Below are 20,293 nucleotides of genomic sequence, written 5' to 3'. Positions count from 1 at the left end.
GGGAGTGAGCATGGAGCAAGGTGGGGAAATTAGTATCCACTACAAGTCACATTTGTTGCAGAGCCCCAATTATTTCAATAAGTGAACAGAGCTTGCCAAATTGCAGTTTACAGGTTGGATATCTTCACTGTCCTACCCACCACTATATGAGCCTTCATATTACTAGGAATACATTCGGTTGGGAGCACTCAACTTTTACTCCTGTAACCCTCCTTTCTTCCCTGGGTTACTCGGGAGCAGGCAACACTCACCTGTATAGCTCGGCTTCTGATGTTGTTGACATTAAAGGAGATTCTGAATATCTCAAGAGGTGATGATGGATAAGAGGGAATCCTCTATCCACCCCTCTGCAGCAGTCCCTTTATTCCTAAAGGAAGTTAAAACTGTTGGTGCCTCCACCTGGCTGGCCCCTGTACACACTCCATGGCGTGCCTTGGGAACCTCCAAGAATAAACCCCTTCAAATAGTAATAATAATTACCTGTGGCATGGGTCTAACTCAAATACCAATTATAAATAATATACATCCAATATACTTACATTAGAGCTAACATTCCTTTACTTAACAATTTAAAAAACAAGGTATAACAGACTAAGATTAAATGTCACTACTAATTTAAATCTACAGGGGCAGCTGAATAAAATCAATTAACAAATATAGTATATAGTAATGGTACACTGCTACCATTCACCCCACCCTGCAGTGAACACTCCTCTGGATTTCAGAGTCCTAGACGCTTGCGTGGGCGCGCTTCAAGATTTGAAGCTGGAGACAGCATTCTGTTGGGTCCCGTGTATCAGTCCAGCCAAGGCAACAAGCTGCACAACCCCTCTGAAATTGGAGCTGGCCCCACCAAATGTCAGCTGCTCTGGGTCCTGGGTGGATGGGAAGATCACTCTGCCTCTCCTCAGACTCAGTCCCTCTGCTGTGCCCCTTCCCTTGCAAGTACTTTCCCAAACCAGAGTGGGGGTTACTCTCAGTTCCTTCACTGCAGGCCCACCTCAGTCAGCTCTAGGCACAGCAACAGTCTCCACTCTGGATCCAGTGAAGCCACCAACAGCCTCTGAGGCTCCCTGCTCAATCAAAGCCCCTGCAGGCTCCCAGCAGCAGCTTCTGGCTTCCTAGCAGCAGCTTCTGGTATGGGCAGAGCTCCACAACAGCAGTCTCAGTCCTTTTCCCAAAAATGTAGTCCAGAGCCTGCTCTCCCTGCATGAGGCAATCTCTCCCTCTTTCCCCAAGGCATCATGGGAGTTGTAGTCTCCAACACTAGGTTTCAGCACACAGGCTTTTCCCTTGGAACACTCCCAAAAAAATTCAAAGGCCCCCTCTAGTAAAGGGTTCCTACACAGCCATAGTGAAGCAAATGTTGTTAGGGAGGGTTTTTATAAGAAAAATATATGTGAAAAATTCATAGGATCAAATCCTGACCCCACTGAAGTAAATGGGAGCGTTGCCAGAGACTTCAATGGGACCAAGATTTCATCCATAAGTATTTTGGCATTAATAGAGAATATATTACAATATAATACTTAATGAAGAGTGTTACCTTTCTAAAACACAAACCAAATACTCGTCCTGAGAGAACCTCATATTTAACTTTTTCAGTAAATCTTACAGCTAAATTCTCTACTGACTTGCATGCTGTATGCAGCCACATTGATTTCAGCTGGATTACTTGGGGTATAAATCAGCACAGAATTTAGCCCTTTTTTTATAAACCAAGAATTTGTGATTTATTTTAACACTGGAATTACCAAGATAGTACTACGGGAAAAAATACTATTGTTTCGTCTCCCAATCTGGATAATATTCAGTAGAGCTAAGAGAAGAAACTAATTCTTTCTGGCTTTCCAGTCTTAGTTTTATTAATACAGTTTAAACCTCATATTTTTTTTCTGTTTGACTTTGCTACTCATTACTGCCCAAAGCAGAATTGTGTTACAGTCTACAGAACAGTTTTGTCTATGTAATTTCATTTGTGTTAGGGTTGAGTCATGGTTAGGGTACTCTGTAGGATCTGTACTAGTAATTAGATATCAGCTTGAATATTTCAGCAAGTTTTCAATATATTCAGAAACTCTGACATCTAAAACCTCTGTAAAGTAGACATAGGTAATGAGTATTTAAATGTTGAGCCTTTTCAGTGAAGCTTATACCAATTAAACAGAAACATTACATAAAGTACCATAGGTGAAATCCTGGCCCCATTAGATTCAGTGATAAAACTCCCATTGACTTCAGTGGAGACATATCTTAAAAGATCGAGGAGAACAATTTATTATATAAACAATAGTCTGTATTTTCTAGGTATCATTCTGAAAACTGAATTCCATATTTTTTTTTATTTCTGCTAATATTTGCTATTATTATTCCTCTCTACCTCAACATCTTTTGGTTTTCAAATTTCAAAATTTTCTGTTGGGAAATAAGACTACTATACCCAAGTAGTACGTGAAATTTTGGTTTCTAAACTAGATGAACAAGCATATCAAACAGGTTATTGAGAGAAAGCAGAATCCTGATAAGGAATGGAAGATGGGATAGATCAGCAAAGAGAGCTACCTCTTGGAGGTCAGAAAGTGTAGGGGAAAAGTGAGAACTTCCAAGCAGAGTTGGACCTTTCAAAGGAAATTAAAACCAATGGTAAAAGGTTCTTTAGCCATATAAATAAATAGACAAGTAAAGAAGAAGTGGGGCAGATAAAGTCTGAGGATGGAGTAGAGATTGAAGATAATCTAGGCATGCTCCAGCAACCAAGCAAACACTTTACCTTTTAATAAGGGTAATGAGAAGCTTGAAGGGCAGTGGCAGGATGGCTAATAGGAACAAGGAACTGGAAGTAGAAATGACCACATCCAAGGAAAGGCAGCCAAACTCAAACAGCTCAATGGAACAAAATTGGGGGGCCTGGATAAACTCCATTTGAGGTATTAAAGGAAACAGCACATTAAATTACAAACCCAATAGTAAGTATTTTTAAGTAATCTAAAAACTTGGGGTTTGTATCCTATGGTGGAGAATTGCAACAATGGTACCAGTATTTAAGAAGGGCAGGGGAAGAGATCAGGAAACTACAAGCCTGTTAGTTTGACCTCTGTTGTATGCAGGTCTTAGAACAAATTTTGAAAAAGAGAGTGGTTAAGGATGTAGAAGTAAATGGTAATTGGAATAAAATACAACATGGTTTTCCAAAAGATAGATCATGTCAGACCAAATTGATCTTTTTCTTGAAGAAGATAACTGATTTTCTAGACAAACGAAAGGCAGTAGAGCTAATCTATGTGGATTTCAGAAAAGCATTTGGTATAGCTCCACATGAAAAATTGTTGGTTAAATTGGAGAAGATGGGTATTAATATGAGAATCAAAAGATGAGTAAGGAATTGGTTAAAGGGGAGACTGCAGAGGGTCATACTGAAAGGTGAACTGTCAGACTGGAGGGAGGTTACTAGTGGAGTTCTTCAGGGATCAGTCTTGGGACCAATCTAATTTAATGTTCTCATTAGTGACCTTGGCACAAAAAGTGAGAATGTGCTTATAAAATTTGTGGATGACACAAAGTTGGGAGGTATTGCCAATACAGAGGAGGACCAGAACATCATACAAGAAGATGTGGATGACCTTGAAAACTGGAGTAATAGAAAAGGGTTAAAATTTATTAGTGAATGTGGGAACTAACAAGAATTTTTGCTATAATCTGGGGATGTATCAGTTGGAGATGACAGAGGAGGAGAAAGACCTGGGTGTATTGTCGATCACAAGACAGCTATGAGCCACCACTGTGATACAGCCATGAAAAAGGCTAATGCAATTCTAATATGCATTAGGCAAGGTATTTCCAGAGAGATAGTGAAGTGTTATTACCATTCTACAAGGCATTAGTGAGACTCCATTCAGAATACGGTGTGCAATTCTGGTCTCACACATTTAAGAAAGATTAATTCAAACTGGAAGAGGTGCAGATAAGGACTATTAGGATGGTCAGAGGAATGGAGAACCTACCTTATGAGAAATGATGTAAGGGCATATTTAGTCTATCAAAATGAAGGCTATGAGGAGATACAATTGCTCACTACACATTAATTAGAGGAATAAACATCAGGGAGAGAATTTAAGGACCAATGTTGGTACAAGAACAAATGGCTATAAACTGACCATCAACCAGTTTAGGCTTGAAATTAGATGAAGGTTTCTAACCATTAGAGGATTGAAGTTCTGGAATAGCCTTCCAAGGGGAAGAGTAGGGGCAAAAAACCTAACTGGGTTTTCAGATTGAGATTGATAAATTTATGGAGGTAATAGTATGATGAGTTTTCCTACAATGGCTTATGGCCAATCGGCCACTGCTATTAGCAAATATCTCCAATGACCAGAGATGGGACTCTAGATAGGAAGGGCGCTGAGTTTCTACAGCGAATGTCTGGCTACTGGATCTTGCTGACATACTCAGAGTCTAACAGATCGCCATATTTGGGATCAGGAAAGAATTTTCCCCCAGGTCAGATTGATAGAGATCTTGGAATTTTTTTGCCTGCCTCTGCAGCATGGTGCACGGGTCACTTGCTGGTTTAATTTGAAGTCTTTAAATCATGATTTGAGGACATCAGTAACTCAGCCAAAGACTATGGGCCTACTACAGGAGTGGGTGGTGAGGTTCTGTGGCCTGCGATGGGCAGGAGGTCAGACTAGATGATCACAATGGTTCCTTCTGGCCCATCTAAAGTATATCAGTCTGTGTGTTAGTTTAGTGAAATATTCTAGGATTATCTCTCGCTGTATTTTTTTAAAAAGACTGTCTTAAAAAACTGCTGTGGGAGCCCTCTATGCTGAACTTTAACAATTGAAAAGCACTGAAAGCTACCTAACCTACTAATCAATGCTGAACTGTGTTTGAACCTGGACTGTATAGAGTTGGCACACTCACTGCGTATTCTCATGGAAACTAGATTCAGGGCTGTTTTTTCCTCTTGATAACACAAGTTCTCATGACTCAGGATGTGGGATAATAAGTTTAAATGTAGAAAAGGCTGTCACACTGAAAGGTTCCTCTTTAAAAAAAATTCAGATTTTTTTCAACACTGAGTGCAAACCTGTTAATAACCTATTTGGAATGGAACAGTGCTTTGCCTGCCAGCTCTTCATGTGTAGAAAACCACAATTTAAATGTGTCTCTTAAAGTAATCACAGAAGTTGTCTGTATAAAGTCTCATTGCATTAAGACATTAGCTCTCACTTATAAGAACAACACTGTATTGCTGCAATATATAATTCTGTTCCAGTGGCCTTTCATGAGACCTATATGTTTTTCTCTACTGTATGGGACAGTAATTTTCACAAGTAACACTGAGAACCAGAACATATTTAATGACCTAACCATTCAGCTCCACATTTCAGTCTTTGAAATTAAAGCTTCTGTTTAATAGCACCTGCCCTGGAGCTTTAGCCACAGTCTATTTAAACTTAATTTGCCAAATGCCTCCCTCAGTGTGGGTCCAATCCAGCATACAAATTATGTGGCCTGCTTGTGCACATAAACTGCTCACATATCAGCTCTCTTTATTCAAGGGAAGGTCAGCCCAATGCACAAAGACCAAAAATCAATAGAACCATCCACAGCACCAGGAGGAGTAAAAAAGGGCAAAAGAATAAAAAGCTTCGGCTTCAGCAGGGTGGGGGCCCACTCTTTAGTTTCCGCCCTGGGCCCCAGCAAGTCTAATGCCAGCCCTGTCTGCCCCCTTTTTGTCCACTTATCTGCACTCCCCAAGTGAACATCAGACAAGTAGCATTTGCCCAACATGGCTGAAGTCACAATGCGGAGGGGAGAAAGGAGGCTTTACTTAATGTATGCCAGAGTGGAATCTGTGAAAATCTAACTCTCTGAGTAGTACAATTTGAAATCAATGAGACTACATATAAACAATGGAAATACAATGGAACAAGAGTAAAGGTGGCAGAATCAGGCTGCACCAAATAAGTGTCTTATGTTAACAAGCAAACAGGCTCCAAATAAGTGCCTTAGGATAGCAATCAGTATACAAGAGAGATCAGGCTCATTTGGTAATGTATCAAGATACTGTTAGACTGAAAAGTGTAATGAGTATTTGACAAACATATGTATTTATCTCACTCACAGATGTTCTGCCTTTATTTTGTGCTTGATCAGATTCTGCCCCCTAGGCTCACAATGAGGAGTAGCTTCCTCCTTGAATAATCCCACTGACTTTAATGGAATTACTCAAGAATAAACTACTATGCAACTTCAGTAAAGGTGGCAGAATGTTGACACACTGTTTTGCATTTTAAATTATTTTCTAATGCTGAAGAGTGATGTACCTTTCAATGTTAACAACTTCAAGTTAAGACAAAACAAAAATTAAAAGCAAACAATACAATGCAAAACAAACAAAGGCTTCTAACGTTATGAATTTTATACTGCTAGGTCAAGCAAAGTAGGGGAAGTTTTCTGTTAAGGTTGACAGCTTAAAGATCCATGTACAATATCATTTTGTGTGTATGTTTGTGGAAATAGTTTGCTACACATGTGTACTTTGGTAAGCAGTCTCATACTGTGAACATGTTAATTAAGCTCTCCAGCATAGCTGTATTTAGTGTTGACAGTGCATCTCCATGCATGAATTATCACTTGGAGAGCAGGTACAGAGTAAAGGAAAATTTAACTCCTAAATAACTATTCCACGGGTGAAGTGACAAAGTTTATTCTGACAGTTGTAGTCAGGTAGCCTCTCATTCTGGGCAATTGATTAAAGATTCCTGCAAATATAAGCCTCGTTTAAAAAAAAGTTGCATTGTCCATTCAATTTAGACAATTAACTGAAGAAATCAAAAGTGAATCTCAAAGGGATGTATTGTCACAATACATTCATAAAACTTTCATTTCCTTTTTTATTAATATTTGTTTGGTTTCGTTTTACTGAACAGTGGTACGAAGTTAGTAAAAGGGCCAGAAGTCATTTGTGTGTCTTGGAATGCTTGAACTTGTTCTACTTCATCCAGAAGATTTCAAGTACTTTCATTTCTATGCTCTCAAAGGCAGGTTTGCATTATGAAGAATGAAGTCTTTCTTTCCCTAGGGAAGTAAAAAGAATGGATGCAAATCTAATGCCTGCAAATTGTGCTGTTCTAGCACTGGCTCACAATCTGCTTCGTACTTTGTACTGCAGCTGCTATTCTCCCGTGCACCCTCTCCCACAACATTCTGACTGGTATACAAAGGCTTGATCCACTTGTATCCTGGCCATCTGAGAAACTGCCTTTCTTTCTGTCATCTGTCCCAGCTGCTGTGGGCATATTAGCTAGTGGTAGCGATGAATGAGCTGATGTGCACTGTATTCTGGTTATGGCCTTTAATTCAAGAACTTTCTTCCTCTCACTAAAAATTTACTGATTTAGAGCAAAGATACCTCTCCTTCTCCTTCCTCATGCATTTGCTATAGAGGGTGCAGAGGAAGTGGTTGTGTGGGAGTACATTTAAGAAGAGAAATTAGTTGTTTGTAAGGGGAATGATCTCCCCCCCACAACCACCTTCCATTTCTAAAAGAAAAGGTGAGGAGTGGGAATGATGAGTGGAACTATCTCTGTATTTGTTAAACCTCACACATGAGCCCTGTACTCTTCAGAGGGCATATTTTTAAATATCTGCAATGAAATAAATCATAATAAGTATCCAATCATGACATCAAGCTGACACCCCCTCCGCCGGCCAAGTCAAATCAGAATGGACAAAATTTCCTATATTTAATGGGTTTCCCCTCTGAAAATGGAGAAACAACCTCCTCCACACAATAAAACAGTGTTTAAATAATTCATCAAAACTTAAATAGTCAACCTAATGTTAATCCTTTAGAGGCTTGCTAATTCCTAGTTGTACAGTGTATAGGAACTGGCTATTTTCAAAGGAGTTTGAGTAGCCACTGTAAAAGGACCAATGGACTCAACTTCTACTCCACTGTTGCTGGTTTCTGACCTCTTCTCAGGCTAGGAACCAGGATTGGTTCATCATCGTGTGCTGAGGTCATGGGCAGGAAAGAAATGGCTCGATACCAATCTTCCACAGGAGGCAAGTATACTTAAGCCTGATCTACACTACGCGTTTAAACCGATTTTAGCAGTGTTAAACTGATTTAATGCTGTACCCGTCCACACTACGAGGCCCTTTATATCGATATAAAGGGCTCTTTAAATTGGTTTCTGTACTCCTCCCCGATGAGAGGAGTAGCGCTAAAATCGGCATTACCATATCGGATTAGGGTTAGTGTGGCCACAAATCGATGGTGTTGGCCTCCGGGCAGTATCCCACAGTGCACCACTGTGACCGCTCTGAACAGCAATCTCAATTTGGATGCAGTGGCCAGGTAAACAGGAAAAGCCCAGCGAAATTTTGATTTTCATTTCCTATTTGCGCAGCATGGAGCTCTGATCAGCACAGGTGGCGATGCAGTCCCAAATCCAAAAAGAGCTCCAGCAGGGACCGTATGGGAGATACTGGATCTGATTGCTGTATGGGGAAACAAATCTGTTCTATCAAAGCTCCGTTACAGAAGACGAAATGCCAAACCGTTTGAAAAAAATCTACAGGCTACACAGTGCTGTGTGACAAACGTAATGGGAAGCCAGAGACTCAAATGGACGCTCATCGAGGGAGGGAGGGGGTACTAGGACTCCAGCTATCCCACAGTCCCCAGCAGTCTCCGAAAAGTATTTGCATTCTTGGCTGAGCTCCCAATGCCTGTAGGGTCAAATACATTGTCCAGCGTGGTTCAGGGTATAGCTCATCAATTTACTCCCTCCCGCCACTACCTGAAAGAAAAGGGAAAGAAATTGTTTCTTGACTTTTTTCAATGTCACCCTATGTCTACTGAATGCTGGTGGTAGACACGATGCTGCAGCAGTGAAGAGCAGTATCCGCTCTTCTCCCCTCCCCGGTGGCAGATGGTACAATATGACTGCTATCCATCGTCACCATCAGCCCATGCTTGATAACTGCTGAATACCCCTGGCTGGCCTCAGGGGCACCTGGGTAAAAATAGGAATGATTCCTGGTCATTCCCAGTGGATGGGACAGAACGGCTGGTAACCGTCCTCATCATAGCAACTGGGGGCTGAGCTCCATCACCCCCTCCCTTTCATGTGTAAAAAAAAGATTCTGTACTGCCTGGACTATCATAGCAGCGGCATGCTGTTCTCCTCTCCTCCACACCACTTAATGTCCTGCCTGGACTGTCATAGCACCAGGAGGCTGCTTCCCCCTCATTTTATGTCACTAACAAGTCACTTATCAGAAGGTAGCCGTGTTAGTCTGGATCTGTAAAAGCAGCAAAGAATCCTGTGGCACCTTATAGACTAACAGACATTTTGGAGCATGAGCTTTCATGGGTGAATACCCACTTCCTCAGATGCATGCATCTGAGGAAGTGGGTATTCACCCACGAAAGCTCATGCTCCAAAACGTCTGTTAGTCTATAAGGTGCCACAGGATTCTTTGCTGCTTTAACAAGTCACTGTTTGTTATTCCTGCATTCTTTATAACTTCATGACACAAATGTGGGGGACACTGCCACGGTAGCCCAGGAAAGTTGTTGGAGGAGGGAAGTAACGGGTGGGGTTGTTGCAAGGGCACCCTCCGTGAATGGCATGTACCTCATCATTTCTGCAGGATCTGACACGGAGCAGCTGTGCTCTCTGATACACTGGTTCTCTAGTACACTTGCCCCATATTCTAGGCAGGACTGACTCTATTTTTAGAAACCATAAAGGAGGGATTGACTTGGGGAGTCATTCCCAGTTTTGCTTTTGCGCTCCCGGCCGACCTCAGCCAGGGGCACCCATGATAGCAGCAGACAGCACAGAAGGACAGATAACTGTCATCTCATTGCCAAATTACACTGGCAGCAGATGGTACAGAATGACTGGTAACCATCTCTGCCATCATGCAAAAGCAAATGAATGCTGCTGTGTAGTGCTGGAGTATTGCCTCTGTCTGCGACATCCAGTACACATACGGTGACTGTAAAAAAAAAAAAAAAAAAAAAAAAAGCTGAACGGGCTCCATGGTTGCCATGCTATGGTGTCTGCCAGGGCAATCCAGGGAAAAAGGGCGCGAAATGATTGTCTGCCGTTGCTTTCCCGGAGGAAGGAATGACTGACAACATTTACCCAGAACCACCCGCGACAATGATTTTTGCCCCATCAGCGACTGGGCTCTCAACACAGAATTCTAAGGGGCAGGGGAGACTGCGGGAACTATAGGATAGCTACGGAATAGCTACCCACAGTGCAACGCTCCGGAAATCGACGCTAGCCTTGAACCATGAACGCACACCGCCAAATTAATGTGCTTAGTGTGTCCGCGTGCACTCGACTTTATACAATCTGTTTTATGAAACCGGTTTATGTAAAATCGGAATTATCCCGTAGTGTAGACGTACCTTATTCTCTTGGTTTTAAAAACACTATGAGCCTCAAATTGGATGTGATCTTTGATTGGTGCAGAGCTGAAGGATTCTAGCCTCTACCTCATGGATCTCAGTTTTTCCATATGATGGCTCTGCCCAGGCTCTGTACAGTGGTCTAGGTCCCCATCTTCCCTGGAAGCTTAGTCAGTGGTTGTACTGCTGTTGCTTCCCAGAATCATACTTCACCACAAACATGGCTAATTTCTTAGGAAGGAAAAACTAATAATTCTTTAGTTTGTTGTAGTTCTGTTCCTAGCGCTGCCACTCATGTGCTTTCTTGGAAGTCCCTTCATACCTATCTATCTCACAGGCAGGAATGTTAGGTGGTTTAATTAATCATGGTTTTAAACTGCTTTGAGATACTCTAAAGCAGGGATCAGCAACCTTTGGCACGTGACTCACCAGGGTAAGCACCTTGACGGGACGGGACGGGACGGTTTGTTTACCTACCGCGTCTGCAGGTTCGGCCGATTGCGCCTCCCACTCACCATTCCAAGCCAATGGGGGCTGCAGGAGCCAGCACAGGCCGAGGAATGTGCTGGCCACTGCTTCCCGCCACCCCCATTGACCTGGAGCTGCAAACTGTGGCCAGAGGGAGCTGCGATCGGTCGAACCTGCGGACGCAGCAGGTAAACAAACCGGCCCTGCACCCTGGCGGACCGCATGCCAAAGGTTGCCGATTCCTGCTCTAAAGGAAAATGTTAAATGTCTATTGGAACCTTAATCACAATTATGAATTCTAATTGCAGAAATCCATAGTCACCTGAGTCTTGAAATGATAAGAAGGAACTCGAAAATTAGCTCAGCGGATCCAGATACAGTTAAAAATTTTGCCTTATTTCTAGTCTGAATTTGTTCAGCTTCAGTTTCCAGCCATTGGTTCTTGTTATGATAGCTCCTGTGTGTAAGACAGTTATCATTTGTAATTGATATTCTCTTTAAGAGGAAGCTGGGTGTAAAGCTTTTTACACAGGAGAAATATGTCCTGAATAGTTAGTTTGGGGAAAGCACTTGCTGTCATATTTTGAATTTGTTGGAATCCTAAAGCTTCCCAAAAAAGTTAGAAATCTTTTCTTTAGGCTGGCTTAGTCCAAAATGCACTTGATTATGTGGGGCTAGCAAAGTGTGCAGTGATGTCACTGGAGTATGGCCCTTAGATAAGGTAGTGTTAAGGCCCTGCTTAATTTGCAAAATTGCAGAAATTGTGAATACCACAATATTTGGCTTTTACTGCAATTTTGTCATCCGCACAAGGCTGACAACAGGAGCCCCTGCCATCAACCTCCAGGGTCTCCTGCTGTCAGCCCTGTGAGTTAATAACTGTAATATAGTTGCAGCAAAATGTTTGGTTATCAAAAAAATTAGCATGCATAACATAATACTTGAGTGTTTATAGGTAAAGGTAAAGGTAAAGGTAAATTGACCTATATTAAGGTATATTGACATAAGGTAAATTGACCGTAATAATTACTGCTGTGGTGCATGTCCACACTACCCTTCTTCGGTCAGTGGTGCGCATCCTCACCAGGAGCACTTCCACCAACTTAAGAGGGGCAATATGGGGAGCTGAGATCCTGGGCTACCCCACAAGCTCACAGACTCCCAGTGGGGGCTGCCTCCCACCCTCCGCTCCCCATTCACCACTGGGAGCAGGTGGAAAGCCGCACAGGGCTTCTCCCCTGCCTGTTCCTCACCAGGAGTGTGGGGGAAAACCACCTGGAGCTTCTCGCCTCCCTGTTCTCTGCTGGGAGTGGGGGGAGAGCTGTCCGGACTTCTCAGTCATCCCCTCCCTGCTTCTCACAGGGAGCTGGGCAGCTTTGTCAATTTCACAGCTGGGAATGGGCTCCAGCCTCCTGGGCTTCTCAGCCCTGCACAAAGCTGGGAGTGGGGTCCAGCCGTCCAGTTCTCCAGAGGAGTGGGGAGCAGCTGGGCTCTCTAGCTGTCTGGCTTTCTTGTCAGTTTCATGACTCCTGCGAACAGCCAATATAAGTAACGCTGTCTACACAGACTCTGTGTCGCCCTAACTGCACTGACAGAAGCCCTACGCCTCTCATGGAGGTGGGGCTATTATGTTGGTGTCGTAGGGCACTTACATCGGCGGGAGGAAGGCTGTAGTGTAGACACTGACATAATTAGATCAATGTAAGTTGCTTTATGTCGACCTATGTAATGCTGACCAGCCCTTAAAGAAATCAGTCTTCTCTGGCTTTTCCAAATTACTACAGTTATTAAAGGTCCATTATTCATTTTCCATGTCTTGTCTGCAACTCAGCTGCCATTATTTTACAATCATCCTGCAATTCAAGTAGGGCCTTAAGTAGTGTCAATTTATACTTCTTTAGAAGTATACAAAATATATACCTGCTATTATTGGGAGCAGGTACATGGAAGAAGATACTCAGTGGAGGTCATTCCAGCCCAGTGGTGAAGTAAGCTGCACAGTCCCTTTTGTTCCCCATGCCCTCCCACCACAGAGTGGAAAGACAGGAGAGCCATGGGCCCATCTACCTCCTAAAGGGAGCTTTTCGTGGACCTGAGTTTTGAGGTGCAGAGTGGTGGATAACATCTGCACAGCTGTCAAGAATCCTGCCCCCAATCCTTTTGCAGTAAAACTGCACTGGTTCCATTGCCAAGGGAGCAGCCATATAGTAGCAGATGCAGAGACAGGATTTGTCCCTTAATATAACAGCTGTCCATTCATTCACATAACTATGTCATGGAATACTGGAGCTGCACATATTCTGAATAACAGCAGCATCTCCCACATCTAGTAGAGATGTTTTATGCTCAAAATATAGTATGTTGCACAACTTTGCTCAAATAATTTTAGGAGGTGGAGAGATGATGAGGTAGTGATTAGGATCCTGATCTAGGAGACCCTGGTTCACTTCCCTGATCTATCACAGGCTTCCTGTGGGACCTTTGGTAAAGTCACTTAGTTCCCTACTGCTAAAATATAGACAACAGCACTTCTCTGCTTCACAGGGGTATTGTGACGATAAATCCATTAATGTCTATGAAGCACTCAGATACGATCATGATGAGCACCCTATAAATTCCACAAGGAAATGAACAATACTGCCTTCAGAGTAGGGCTTAATATTGTGCAGTGAATAAGGCCTGGCCCACATATTTAACAATGAGGATAAAACAAACTATTCAGTATTGCTCATTCAGCAAGCGACATCCATCTTGTGACCTAAATGAGGCAGGGACACTGTGGAAAAAATTGTATGTGATCATGTCACTGTACTGTATCATGAAGCATAATCACAAGGGGGTCAGATTAAGGTTCTCCTTCAAGTAATTGGCCATATGCACAGTCCAGCTATTGGTGTGCATGTGCCCCAGGTGCTCAGGACCAGAGACTTTTTGGCCAGCAGTAGGCATGTGCCTGTACCCAGGTGCTCCTTGTGCTCTCCACTGAGGGCATATAAGGGCAGGGAATGCATACCTCCATCAGTTCCTCTCAACCATCTCCTGACATTGTGACAGATCATTGGTGGTCCAGCATGCACATCAGCCTGTTAGAACTCAAGGATGTCAGGAGAGTCTGCAAGGTTTTTATCAGCAACATCAAGGGTCAACACATGTAAATAATGCTGGAAAATACAACCACTATATTCTACAGCAGTGATTCCCAAACTTGTTCCACAGCTTGTGCTGGGAAAGCCCCTGGCAGGCCGGACTGCTTTGTTTACCTGCCGTGTCCTCGGGTTTGGCCAGTTGTGGCTCCCACTGGCTGCAGTTCGCTGCTGCAGGCCAATGGGAGCTGCTGGAAGCATCGTGGGCCAAGGGATGTACTGGCTGCAACTTCCAGCAGCTCCCATTGGCCTGGAGCAGCAAACCGTGGACACTGGGAGCCATGATCAGCCGAACCTGTGGAAGCGGCAGGTAAACAAACTGGCGCGGCCTGCCAGAGGCTTTCCCTGCACAAGCAGCGGAACAAGTTTGGGAACCACTGTTCTACTCCATTCAAAGAGGAGCAAGAGCCTCCTGCTGTATCAAGAAGCAGTGAGATTGTGGAACTGGTCAATCTGACATCAGCCTTCCCTCTCAGCTGTCAACATACCTGGCCTGCAGACCTCCCTAGCAGACAGTCTGAACAGATATATCTCATTGAATCACAAAAGGGAGATCAAGGACCATATTCTTCATCACTTTCAATGAATGGGGCCACACCCTTATAGAATTGTTTGCGACTTATTTTGCCTCAGGAGAAGTTTGAGCTCAAGTTCCCTATCTGATGCTTTTCTTGTTCCATGGATGAGGGACCTTTCATATGCTTTCCTTCACATTCCTCTAATTTCCAGAGTACTTTGCAAGGTCAGACAAGACTCCACCAAACATATTGATAGCCCCAGCCTAGCCAAGGGAGGTTTTGTTTCCAGAAGTCCTAAGGCTGTCCGAGGCCCAACCCTGATACTAGACTTGCTGTCATAGTTCAAAGGGAAGGTGCTGCACCCAGACCTCAAGTCTCTCCACCTCACAGCCTGGCTGCTGGATGGATGTCTAGCCTAGAAGTTTCTCCAGTCAGGAAAGACGCCACCAGACACCCCTCGTGAAATGAATGACATTCTCCCACAGATCTTGGTTGAGGTCACTCCTCCCTCATGAAGCACCTATACCAGTAACGTAGGAGAGCGTGCTAGAGCTGAAATGATCTAATCTCTCTGAGTTCTCTGAGAGTTCACCTGGTGGCAATTTCATCACGTCATCTGCCTGTTGAGGCCAATCTGTCTTCTCTTACAGACCTGAGATTCATAAAGGTTTCACAAGAGACTTTCCGCCTGTTAAGGAGCTCCATTTCACCTTAGGGCTTTAATCTAGTATGTCCCATGCTTATGGGGCTTCTATTCAAACCTTTGGCATTATGACCCCTTTTACATCACTCCACAGAAATCTTCAAAGCAGACCCTCCCAACATACATGATTGTCTTCCCTCTCTTCCTCAGGACTCATCCAAAGTACTTACCCAATGTGGTCATGGAATTCCACCTAAATCAGCAAATCCACCTGTCTGTGTTCTTTACTCATGTGTGTAAGTCAGAAGTGGCCCTCCACCCTTTGAATGTCAGAAAGGCTCCAGTGTTTTATCTACAAAGAAGAAAAAAACATTCTGATCTTCTCCAAGGCTCTTTGTAGCTGATGGACTGAAAGGCAAGATCATGTCTTCACAAATTCAAGGATCTTCTCAAAATGGATTTCAGAATGTGTGAAATCTTGTTATGTATAGGAAAAAGAGACCCACCTGCAGGGTTGAAAGCTCATGTCACTAGAGCCCAGACAGCTTCATTCGCTTCCCTGAACAAAGTCAATCCTAGATGTATGTAAGGCAGCGACCTTGTGCTCTGTTCATACATTTACCAAGCATTGTGCTCTTACAGAAGCCTCCAGCTTAGATGCTGGTTTTATTAATACTGTTCTCCAGTCCCTTCTTTCATAGACATCCAGTAGTGGAATGTGCATATAGACAGCCACTTCAAGGAGAATGAAAAGTTACTTACCTTCGAGGTATGTTGTCCCTATGTACATTTCACAACCCCCTCCTCTATCCTCTTGACCTTGGTGTCCTCTCATTTATATTTTGCGGTTGAGAGGAAACTAATGGCAATAGGCGCACCCTTGCCAGACAGCAAAAAGAGCATCAGAGTGCAAGCTAGCTGTATGGATAAAGCTGGCCAAAAAGTCTACAGACATGAGTGCTAGGGTATATGCACACCAATAGTGGAATGTGTATATGGACAACACATCTCAAACTCCAGTTTCTGAACGCTTTGGAGTGCTTGACTTTGCAACCTGCACATTCTTTTCACATGGCTTTTTGTTTGTAATAATACAGAGGATGGATGAGGGTGTGCATTTGTAACGTGTGTGTATATGCCTGTTTATTTTGTTCGTGCATATGGTTGGAGCGGACTTTTCTATTGGAGACGGAAATAATCCTATCTCTTCAGCTCTACTAATACCAGTGCCATTTCAGGAAGATAGTGATAACTGTGCCATCCTGCAAGTCAAGTGTTTAAATTACTGTTTTCAATTTCATACAAGCATCATTCTCTTAATTTTATCTATTTAATTAAATATTTTATCTTCATTTTTGGCAGTGGTCCAGGCTGGTTATCTTTCAAAAACAGACAAAAAAAAAGTGTGACTTAATTTTATTCAACTAAAAAATTTACTTTTGGAATTTTTCTTTAAATCCTTTCTTGATTTTGTTTAAGCTGAATCTAGAACTAGATGCACATAAATCTACTCAGTCTCATGCTGTCAGAAGCCACAAAGAAAGTAATAAGGTGTCAGAGGTCAATCAGAGCCAATTTCACATAGGAAAAGAAGTAGTTTCATGGCTGATCAAGGTTCTCTAGGTCATATACATCAGTTTTTCATTTTACTGAGACTCATACCAAAACAGAAATAAAAGTCTAATTATTTATTGGAAGTCAATATTCAGTCTTACACCCACACAGCTTGTTGTATCTATATGAACTTTTAAATAGCAAGTGCAACAGCTGCAAAAAGGTGTTTGTGTACTGAATGAGAAAGGGGGGAAAAAGCTGAAACCATATAGCATAAAATAATTAATTCGAAGTGCTATTACTAAAGCATGCAATGAAAACAGGGAATTACTTCAGTAATAATGACAAATAAGTGTGTTTTTAATCCAAATGGTATAAACATCATACCAAAGTAATTCATTATATTCAAATTGAACAATTTTAATCCGTAATTGTCTCACTGTGCAAAAACAATTCATCGAGAATTCATAACAGAGCTTCTTCAAGCAGAGAGGTTTATAAATCCAAGAATTTAGAAATATAGCAAAAGCAGATGCAAAAAGCATTTTGACTTAAGAATTCATAAGAGATCATGTAACACTTGTGTTTGGTGTTGATTTTATATGTTAATAATTATTTCATTGAACTAAAAATCTCATAATAAGAAGAAGTCTGTAAGGACAAGTCCTATATAACCAAAGCTTAACAGGGAACAAAACTAAAATTGTAGGAGATTTATTATCCATGTGTTATATTATCACTACGTAATCTACCTGGAAGTCAGGGGGCATGCTGCTAAACTTAAAAAGTGACCTTGTATTTAATAATAAATAAAAACTTAGAAATAAAAAATCTTTTAGAATTCAAGTCGTATTCATTCCCCCTCCCCCGATGGAACAGAAGTTACCTTTGTAATATCCTTTTTTTGCAACCACTGTGTACCTTTAAACAAACACTAGACGTGACTGTTGCGCTGTCATTGACTCAAACTACAGTATGTGGGAACTACAAATAAGCAGCCTTGATACTGTGAGTAATTTGAGCCACTTAATACTAGATTAGCCTGAAAACAGTAGGGCAAAAGTGAGGCTGCCTGGTGCTGATCAAGAGACAGTAAAGATAAAATGCCAACACAGGGTATATCTTTCTCAGCGAAAATTATGCCCCCTTGTCTAGGATTCAGAATTTAATATTTTCTATCTTAACTTTCATTTAATAAGGAATGCATATATACAGTGGACTTTTATGTTCTTTCTGCAGGGTGCTTTTTCTTTAGTGAGTGCGTGTGTCTTCCAGCTGCAGTGAAAAAGGTTTTGTTGTTGCTTTATTGTTTGTCTGTTTTTTGTTTAAAGAAAGCCCCGGTGTCCTTTCTTTACTCTGGAAAGAGGAAACAGCAAAAGTTTAAAAAAAAATAATCATAATTCTGCTTGAAAAGAGACATATTTTCATGAGAACTGTTAATCTCTTAATACAACTGGCGCCAGAAAGAGGAGGTTGTGTTTATGCCTGTTTGTGTGTAACGTATCAGATATTCAGTATTACCAAAAATAAGTTTCTGTGCTCACAGATGACAGGGAAGTGCAGGTTCTTTCCTGTTTATGCCCTTATTGTCCCTAGGTAAATAGCATCTGAGAATTTTATAGTCCTGAATCTGCAAAGCACATATGCGAGCACTTAAACTTTTAATCACAGGACCATTCACTAAAATGTATTTGTGTAATATGGCAAATTTTAAAACTATTAATTTGAATTTTCTAGTTTTTCTTTTCTTGTGAATTAAATTTTTGCTATGATTTTAAATGTAGTATTTTGGAATGTTCATTTATAAGTCTCTCAGGTAAGGTGTATGTTATAAGTTAGCTGTGCATGTATCTGTTTTCATAAACACTTATAGCTTTAAAGAAACTTCCTGTAATGCATAGTCAGTACCTCATTGTCAGGCAATCAAAACCAAGAAAAAATAGTTGGCCCTAATAAGAAGAGCTTGTCAAAAAATGAAATAACATTTTGAAAAGATTGACTTTTTTATTTTGTATTATAATGTACCATTTTGATGAAACTTTTAAACATTAAAAAAAAACCCTTAGATCCAGTTATAAAGCATATTCGGAAAACACCAATAATGCAAAATAAATATCCAGTATTTTTGTTAAAATCCAAATTCAAAATTTCATCATAAATCTAATAGTAGAAAATTTTGAATAGCTCTGTTAATGAGGATTATGTCCATGATGTCATGCCAAGTTTCAAATTACAGACTTCAGTTACTTTTGCTGCCGGCCTGTATTCAATTCTAGTGATACCTTGAAAATAAAATAAATAAAAAATAGGAAAAAGGTATTTTCCCCCTTATCTGCTGGCTTAACTCAAAAGAGTCTGAATGAATTTTACTCAGGCTGTCATAAGGGGGAAAAAATCCTCTTTGTATAGAGATTAAACATGACTCATCCTAATGTGTTCATTTTGAAAAGTTATGAGAATGTGAAAATGAAGGGAAACAGGAGAAGTGTTCTAAAATGGACAGACTGTTGTGCAGCCTTAACTGTAACAACCACTTCATTAGTGGTTGAATAATGGTTAAATAAGTGGTTGAGTTGTACCAGCAGGGAACATGTCTCAGCAGAACAAGGTCACAATCTTTTTTGTGCTATGCTAATATCAGTAATTAATCATACGATTTTTTTAAAAAAAAATCTTAGTTTTAAACATATGCATCCATTCATTTTAAACATCCTTTTAGATCTGCAGGAATACTGAAAATCTTTGGGGGAACATCCATTTGAATATACAGCTATGAATTCATGTCAATAATATACATGGCACTTTTTCTTAATTTTCCACAAACATTCTGTGTGTGTGTGTGTGGGTATGTGTGTGTGTGTGTATTTAATTCAAAAGAATGTTTTCTGAAAGCAAAACTTCAGTTAATATGCATGTGTGTGTTCCCGAGGAAGTTAGTCCTGAAGGATTCACACATCCGTCTCTTTAATATACTTTCTACTGTTACTAAAGGTTGCCATCCAATCACAAAGTAGAAACAGCATCATGTGAGCTAGGTGACCAGTCACACACAATCATGAATATTCTAACCAAATAGCTCAGACAAACCCATAGGCTGAAATATATATTTTTATAAAGTGGTTGATGATAAATTTTGAATAACAAACACATTTGTAACATTCAGCTGCTTTCCAATCATGAAAAGAAAAAATGAAAGATTTAGTGCAATTAGCTCACCAAGCTCTATCTGCATTAAAAAAAATTTAGCCCTAAAAAATCTTCATGCTCTTAAATATATAAATGAATCACCATTTTCCTAGGAAGCTGATGCTGCTGCATTTTAGTAACCATTTAGCCAAAGGTATATGAATGCACCTGACACCTATGAATTAATCCTATTTTTTTCAACCATAATAATTTTCTCTCTGAAATGTTAGTAGTTGCGAGTAAGCATTTTCTTTATTTATTGCTTCTCTGAAATACAAATCAGTATATTTTCCTTTTGTTACCTTTGTTTTGATTTTAATATTTTCGTTTCCTCTGG

General features: G+C 41.1%; 1 protein-coding gene across 1 annotated transcript in view; it reads left to right on the top strand.

Moving 5' to 3' along the window:
- The window catches only part of TMTC2 (transmembrane O-mannosyltransferase targeting cadherins 2), a 402,975-nt gene that overhangs the window by 250,122 nt on the left and 132,560 nt on the right, over positions 1-20,293 (top strand). The gene's annotated exons all lie outside the window — the stretch shown is intronic.

The sequence above is a fragment of the Gopherus evgoodei genome, chromosome 1 (assembly GCF_007399415.2).
Source record: "Gopherus evgoodei ecotype Sinaloan lineage chromosome 1, rGopEvg1_v1.p, whole genome shotgun sequence".
Classification (NCBI taxonomy): domain Eukaryota; kingdom Metazoa; phylum Chordata; order Testudines; family Testudinidae; genus Gopherus; species Gopherus evgoodei.
This window is presented reverse-complemented; position numbering and strand designations above follow the sequence as displayed.